Source organism: Callionymus lyra, chromosome 2 (genome assembly GCF_982586985.1).
Source record: "Callionymus lyra chromosome 2, fCalLyr1.hap1.1, whole genome shotgun sequence".
NCBI lineage: Eukaryota > Metazoa > Chordata > Actinopteri > Syngnathiformes > Callionymidae > Callionymus > Callionymus lyra.
In genome coordinates, this window is record NC_141819.1 from 45,433,988 (window position 1) to 45,442,587 (window position 8,600).

At 41.7% G+C, this 8,600-nt stretch overlaps 1 pseudogene; it reads right to left on the bottom strand.

Moving 5' to 3' along the window:
* Positions 1-1,584: 1,584 nt before the first annotated feature.
* On the bottom strand, positions 1,585-2,755 carry LOC148087288 (uncharacterized; annotated as a pseudogene).
* Positions 2,756-8,600: the final 5,845 nt, after the last annotated feature.

The window sequence follows — 8,600 nt, forward strand, 5'->3', positions numbered from 1 at the left end:
AATCAAAATAACAAATTACAAATTTGCCAAACAAAACACAACATTTGTAAAATAACTTAACATATTCACAAAACAAAACACACAATCTCTGAAATATGGAGCTATTATTGTCTCACTTATATTTGTAACTGTGCAAAGGGTGATCTGCAAATATTCAATGGTTGCACGTGATATGTAGCATTAACGATAGTTACAGCTGGTTTTTCACTTTAACGTTAGCGATCCTAATGGCCTTGTTACTATGTTATTTCTGTGAAATATGTCCTTTGCTGTTTCTTTTTTACAGGTTATTTGGTTGAATATCTACTTATAATAAACTTTATTAACTACATAAAGAAACCTAATAACAAACAAGTTGCTGACAAGCTATCTCTCAAATACTTTAATTTGTGGCTTTAGAACTGTTCATATTACGAATATACCATTGGCGGGCCATCAGGGCCAGCAAGGCCTTCTCTGCTGGCCCAAACATAATCAGAAAATATTATAATAAAAAAAAAAAAAAAGAAAAAGATTGTCTATTTTTTCATAAATATGTATTAAATTATTCCTTATAGTCTTTTCTTTTCATTTAATTTATTTCCTCTTGCTTGCACTGCTTCCAGGATTGTACGTTCATGTGAGAGCTTTCATCCAATCATATTTGAGCTGTCACGTGTTGCCAGAAGAAACCCGACCTTCAGTCGTTTCAGAAGTGGCTCTTGTCCATTAAAATGAACGGCAGCCAAAGGATTGTTCTAACCAATCAGATTCGAGTTGGCGACATCTACGTCAGCGTTTCGGCAGCTAATCTTCGCACAGCTTCTGTGACGCTCAACACGTTGAGCACGTTGAACATGTGACACGTGACACGTTCATGTACTCTGATTGGATAGCACTGAGACAAGTCACATTATAATAATAACAAAGACAAAGGATACAAAGACTAACATAGAACAGAACATCCAGATACTTTTACTTTCACGATCATTTATTTATTTCCTCCGTGAATTAGGCGACTAAATACATTTTTTTGTTAATAATGTTGCCTTTTATGAGATCATCAATAGTGGTGCTTGTGTGTGTGTGTGTGTGTCGCTTTAGTGTATGTGGGTTTGTCGCTGAAGTGCGTAGTGTGTGTGTGTGGGGGGGAGCGATGCAGAGTGTGTGTGGCCATCTAAACCACACAGACTGTAGTCGGAGTGATATTTTGATGTAATGCACTAATGTTGGGTTTATTTGATAATGATCTAAACGTCTTTACGTCTTATTGACCTATAACAGTACACGCTCAGATCCCTGTGGTTTATAAAGAACCTTAAAGTAGTTATTGAGATGTGGATTAATTCAATGTGTGAAATGCACGGCCCGCCACTGGAATATACTGCTGCTGAGGAGGAATCATCTGATTTGTTTCCTTAACATTTAAACTAGAATAAAATGATATATAAATATATTTAATTTATATTGCACTTTATATTTGAACAAAAATCAATACACAAGATTTGATCTCAAAACAAATGTAAAAGTACTAACAGGTGAAACAAGTTTAGAAAATTTAAAAACCGCAAAAAGGATATACATTAAAATTAGCTATAAACTTTTCTAAAAAGGTCGGTTTTGAGACATTTTCCACAGACGAGCAGAAGCAGCTTGAAAAGCTCTGTCCCCCATGGTCTTGAGCTGTGTCCTGGGTGCAAGCAGACGGTGCTGTTGGCCTGACCGGGCCCTAGCTGAGGTGTGAGGAGGTCAGGAGGTAAGTGGGGGCATCACCGTACAGATAGCGATGGGTGTACAGGGGGACCTTATTCAATGCGGTCGGAGATGGGGAGCCAGTGAAGGTAGTGGAGGATGGGGGTGATGTGCTCGTACTTCCACCCCCTCATCAGGACCCTTGCAGCGCTGTTCTGAACATTCTGGAGCTTTTTCGAGGCTCCTGTCAGGAATCCCAAAGAGGAGTGTCCAACCTGAAGTAGACAAAGGCATGGACAAGCTTCTCTACAGCTAGAAGGGCGAGGAAGGGTCGGAGTTTGGAGATTTTATGGAGGTGGAAGAAGGAGGTTTTGCAAATGTGGGTGACATGGTTGGCGAAGGAGAGCTGGGGGACAATCTTGAAAAGTGAGACTGAGGTTATGGGGGAGGAACAGAGTTGTTGAGGAGTACCAGTTCAGATGGGATCTGTTTTTTAGCCATTTAGTTGCAGGAAGTTTTGATTCATCCATGTGTTTATCTCCTCCAGGCAGGATCTGAGAAGAGCAACAGTGGCAGAGGGGGGGCCAGAGGGGGAGACCCTGAGGTAGAGTTGTGTGTCGTCAGCATAGCAGTAAAAATGTAATCCATGACTGCTGACGACCCCCAGGGGGAGCAGGTAGATGGTGAAGAGGGTTGGACCGAGCACTGAGCCCTGGGGGACCCCACAGGTGACAGTATGCTCGGTCCTGTCAGTGAGATAGGAGCGGAACCAGTGAAGGGCAGTGTCAAAGAGGCCGATAAAGTGGAGAGGTCAAAAAGAATAAGGAGGGATGTGGAACAACACTCTGAGGTCATCAGCAGATCGTTGGTGCCTTTAATGAGAGCTTTTTTTGGACTGTGGGAGGGACGAAAACCAGATTGGAATTTATTTTTATATTAGTGATTTGATTTGAGGTGGTTATACAGGTGGTTACTTCTTCTTTTTCAATGTACTTTTCATTTTGTTTTTTTATGGTTCTTGTACATTTTTACATTCACTTACTTCCTCTCACAGCTGCTCTATAGTCTCGAGTGCACTTGTCATGGCTGCACTCACATCTTCATCTCTTTATCTTGTCCTTGTCTTATTGCTATCTCAACTGATCTGCTAAGTGTCTTTACTGCTATGTCTACCAGATCTCTGAGAATTTCTTGCCTCTGTGTTAATATTGCTATATTATATATATATATAATATATATTATCGATTATCTCTTTAAAATTTATCATTTTTGTTTTTATCTATTTCAGTGCCCTCTTGATCCATCATCAGCCCTCCTGTAAGGTAAGGTAAGGTAAGGTAAGGTAAGGTAAAACTTTATTGATCCCTCAGGAGGTCTCCTTTGGGAAATTGTTTTTTACCAATAGCCAGCAATTTTTCATAAACAATAAAAAATAATACATAAAAAATAAAGTAAGAAGAACATAAAGAGGAAGAACAAGATGACACAATCTAAGTCTAAAGACAAAGACAAAGAACATAGGTCAAGGAAAAAAAAAAAAAAAAAAAAAAAAAAAAATGATGACTGTCATCATCCATGATGGACAGCAGTTTGTTCAACGACATCCTCTCAGCAACTGTCACCAGTGAGTCCAGCTTCATTCCAACCACAGAACCAGCCCTCCTGATCAACCTGTCCAACCTGTTGACACTCCTCTTGGACACATTTCCACCCCAACACACCACAGCATAGAACAGGACACTGGCCACCACAGACTGGTAGAACATGCAGAGGAGCTTCTTGCAGATGTTAAATGATCGAAGCCTCCTCAGAAAGTACAGTCTACTCTGAACCTTCTTATACACATGGTCTGTGTTGCAGGACCAGTCCAGTTTACTGTCCATCCACACACCGAGGTACTTATAGTTGTCCACTATCTCCACCTCGTCGCCTCTGATGGACACTGGACGTGGCTTTGTCCTGGACCTCCCGAAATCCAAGACCAGCTCCTTGGTTTTTGAGGTGTTCAGCTGCAAGTGGTTCCTCTCACTCCAGTCCACAAAGTCACGTATCAGACTCCTGTACTCGTCTTCGCTGTTGTCCCTGATGCATCCAACAATGGCAGTGTCGTCAGCATACTTCTGGACGAGACTCAGCTCTGAGTTGTAGCAGAAGTCTGAAGTGTAGATGGTGAAGAGGAGAGGGGCCAGTACTGTCCCCTGAGGTGCTCCTGTACTGCACACCATAGTGTCAGACTTGATGTCCTTCAGCCTGACATACTGTGGTCGATCAGTAAGGTAGTCCGTAATCCAGGAGACCAGACCAGGGTCCACATGCATCTTAGTCAGTTTGTCCTGCAGCAGAGTGGGTTGGATAGTGTTGAAGGGACTAGAAAAGTCCAGGAACAGGATTCTCACTGAACCGCTTCCTTTATCCAAGTGGGAGTAGGTCCGATGCAGGAGGTGAAGGATGGCATCTTCCACACCAACTGCTGGCTGGTAGGCAAACTGCAGGGGGTCTTGCGCGTGCTGGACTTGTGGCGTGAGATGTTTGAGGACCAGCCGCTCCAGTGTCTTCATCAGCTGCGAAGTCAGTGCCACCGGTCTGTAATCGTTCAGCACACTCGGTCGGATCTTTTTAGGGACTGGAACGATACAGGAAGTCTTCCACAGAGTTGGTACTTTCCCCAGCCGTAGACTGAGGTTGAAGACATGCTGGAGTGGCTCAGCTAGTTCAGCAGCGCAGGTCTTTAGCAGTCGAGCAGACACCTTATCAGGACCAGCAGCCTTCCCTGGACGAATCCTCCGAAGTACATCCTGTACCTGGAGTGAGGTGAAGCTGGGAAGTGGTTCTGTGGAGCTGGGGGGGGCACAAGAAGGTGGGGCAGGTCCTGAGGCGGGCAGCAGTGAGGGTGAGGTGACCTGCTCAAACCTGTTGAAAAAGTTGTTCAGTCCATTTGCCTCATCCACCGTGTCCACTGCAGTCAGAGAGGCCTTGGTCTTGTGTCCAGTGATGGTTTTAACACCATCCCAGACCTCTCTTATTTCTTCTCGGCTCAGCTTCTCCTCCAACCTCCTCCTGTAGGTGTCCTTTGCCTCCTTCAAGCATCGCTTCACCTCCTGCTGAGCTGACCTCATGGCGTCCCTGTCTCTGCTCCTGAATGCCACTTTCTTCCTGTTAAGGACATCCTTGACCTCCTTTGTTACCCACGGTTTATTATTAGGGTAACAGCGGACAGTCTTAGTAGGGGTACCTTACTTAGTAGTAACATTGAACACTGGTGCCTGGGTGCTTACTTATTTTATTAACATTTCTTGCAATACAGCAGACAGTTGTGCATAAGGGTTAAAAGGATTTTTGTCTGGCAGTTGTTGATTTAGTCTTTGGTTTCCACCTTCTAGGTAAGGTGGTGGTGGATCTGTTATTTTAGTTATATTATTGTTATCAAAAACTTTATCATTTTTACCATTTAAATCAGCATAGAGAATCTGTTTTTTATCAGTTTTTGTTTTTTCCTAAAATAGGCAGTCTGCTTTTTTCACTAAACAATATGCTTGTTTGCCTCCTCCTAATAACTTTAAGTTCTAGAGTAATGTTTTTCACATTTTCTCCAAGAATATCTTTTCCAGGCATCGGCATGCCCCAATCAGGCAGACTTAAAACCTTTCTCTGCTTATTAGACCATTCATACCAGTTTTTCACAACATTTTTCCGATCCAACGGACTCATTCTTTCCACATATGAACTTACAGAGCGAAACAAAACAGCACCACACAATCCTGTTCCAAGCCATTTTACCCATGGTTCAGATAAATCCATTTCTGTTTTTTTATTTATTTTATTTTTTCCTTATTTTTTTTCATTTTATTTTTTCCTTATTTTTTTTTATTTTTTATTTTTTTACACCAACTGTTTGTCTCCCTCTCTAGAAACAGGGACCGTTCACGCTTGAATACTTATATATTATAATACCCAAAATAATTTATTAAAAAACTTGTGATATGAAAATCACAAGCAAAAACGCCTTTTTAACCCAATAGAAGTTTCTAAGATAGTTGTCCAGAAAACTTATTTTACCTATAACTTGATTAAAAATAATTAACCTGTTTTGACCCTTTTTAAAAAAAACAAACTTGCAGAACTTTAAAACATTTTTTTTTTTTTAACCCAATAGAACTTTAAGAATTTCTTCACACGGAACTTGAAAAGAAAGCCTGTTGTTTTTTTTTAAAATCATAATATAGGTACTCACTATGCAACCAACGTAAGCATGAGACGACGACCAACTTGTTCCAACAAGCTTGCGGCACCAAACTCGCAAGAAACAATTTTTTTTAACCAAAATACAAAATAACATGCTCGAACACTTATATTATAATGACCAAAATTCTTTATAAAAAACTTGTGATATGAAATTCAAAAGCAAAAAACGCCTTTTTAACCCAATAGAAGTTTACGGTAGTTGTCCATAAAACTACTTTTACATATAACTTGTTTAAGATCAAGTAAGCCGTTTTTACCCTTTAAAAAAAAAATCTGCAGACAGGAATTTCAGACCAGTGATTTTCTAACAGTGCCATATTTAAATATATGTTGGCGAGCATGTTTAGCTTATACTTCTGGCAGATAAGGTATGATCTAATGATACCTGCTACGTAATGTAACTTAAATAAAAAATACCATGTTTTGCAAACTACACCGCAGATGACAGGCACGCATACAAGTGTGACAACCCGTTAATGTCAAGTAGTGAGAAACGGGAAGATATTTGTCTAGAAGAATTCGATTTTTATGATCTCATGAAAACGCCACAATGTCAATAAAATGTTTTAACATTCGGTCATTCAGTGCCTTATTATTATTTCATTCCATTTTTTTTTTTCCCGTTGTTTATATCCTGCAGCAAAGCGAAGGGTTACCATAAACAAGTACTAATTGTATTGCTATGAACTACTCATTCAATTGTTTATTTTTACCATTATAGAAAATCCCTCAATGTTTAAAGATAAAGTTTTTGGCGTACTGTCTCAAAATCAAACATAAATGAGCATGAACACGTCCTCACACCCGAGGTGTCATACCGTCCGACGCCGTGCAATGCCCCCAGGCGGCACTAGGGTGACAGTATAGGGGCGACAAAAACGTTGGTTTTAGCCTACCCAAGTCACCCAGTAGTATACAGAGCACTCCCCGACGTCGGATTCAAACGACCCGGGTAACATTTGACGCGTCACCCAACTCTTCGTTGCCATGGTAACCTGACGTGTCGCTGTCTTGAAATGTTTAATGTTGACCGTGCGATTATACCCCCGATTGTGCTTAACGACCTCGACCACTTTGAGGATTGTTCACGCAAGAGTCAAGAGGCTCTCTCAGAGTAATATATGTATAAAAGGTCCTGTAAAAGTGACTATATTTTATATTTTTAGGTGTTACAACTCCACAATGTTGATATTGTTTTATGAATAAGTAAAATAATGTCTGGATGTGCTATTTCGTTTTATCCTCTTTATAAGCGCTTTTGTATGAAAATAGAACCTTATATTGAGATTGCGTTTATGGATATACATTTTCTTTTTATTTAGCTGCGATTATGAGCGATCTACGTGACGTTTGTCAACAGTAATCGCGATCCTGCAGAGGTGACGTCACACATGCTAATAAACGGGAGTTTACAAAAACACACATTGACAAAGTAATGATCCAGTTCCTTATAAATGTTCATTGTTTATTTAACTTGAAAAATGCGCATTTAATTTGTATTTGACCTCAATTTTTTACACAGCTCAGACGTAGAAACTGATCGTTCACAGAATGTAGACCCGTCACACTAAAGGAATAAAAAGAGATATTGTGCTTTTTTGTTTAAAAGCGCCGTTGAATACAATTGTAGAGGTGTGCTTTTATAAAGACAGAGTTAAGTTCTGTAGTTTCAGCGTCGGGTAAAAAGTTTTTAAACTTGCGCATAACACGTAACTTCCTCCAAACCCCCGGATGTTGACGTCACTTGTTGTTACTCATCCCAGAACAAGCGTTCTACTTCATATTGGTGCTCCGCCCTCTAACCCTTGGGCCCTGATGAGTCGAGCTGAGTCGTCCCTCTATCGTGAACAGACCGCGACGAGGAAAACGACTGGCTCGCTGCATGTAGTCGGCCATGAGGTATGCCAGAGCAATCCAGGTAAGTATCTCTTACAGGCCACATGGCTGGTTCACCTGAGAGAGATGTTAGTAGTGTGCATGTGTTTCCGCCTGTGAGTGTGACGTATTCACAGGCGTCATTAGAAACTTTCGCCGCTAATGCTAACATGCTCCGCCGTTCATAGACAGCGAGAGTTTCCTCTCAGAATACAGTTCGAAGGAGGTTTTAAACCCCTTTGTCCGGGTCATGCCGAGACTGTAATAACGGAGTGATGGTGAACCTCGGCAAGAGCGCTGGACTCCAGTTCAGCAGTTAGTTTACCTGGGGGTCATAGCTCAGATGGTAGAGTGGTTGCCTGCGGTCCAAGAGGTTGCAGGTTCAATCCCATCTCCAGACAAGCTTCTGTCGTTGTGTCCCTGAGCACTTTACCCTGTTTGCTCCTGATGGCAGAGCTGGCGCCATGTGCTGCAGCCTACTCCCATCAGTATGTGTGAATGGGGGAGTAATATCAAAGCGCTTTGTGACCCTGGTCTAGAAAGGCGCTATATAAATAGACATTATTATTATGTGCCGGGTGTGCTGAATGTACTAGCAGACAGACTGTCAAGGGGGGCTGTCCAGGACGAATGGGGTCTGTCTGAGTCGTGCCTGCCAAAAAGTAAATAGACATTTGATTCTCCCTCAGGGCCTCTGATTGCCCCCACTAGGCGTGGATGCCTTGGCCCACTTAAGTTGGCTAATGTTTGCCTTCCCTCCTCCGTGGCGACTCCTTCCCTTGTTTCGGGGAGCGAAGCGGGGGAGTCTGAGG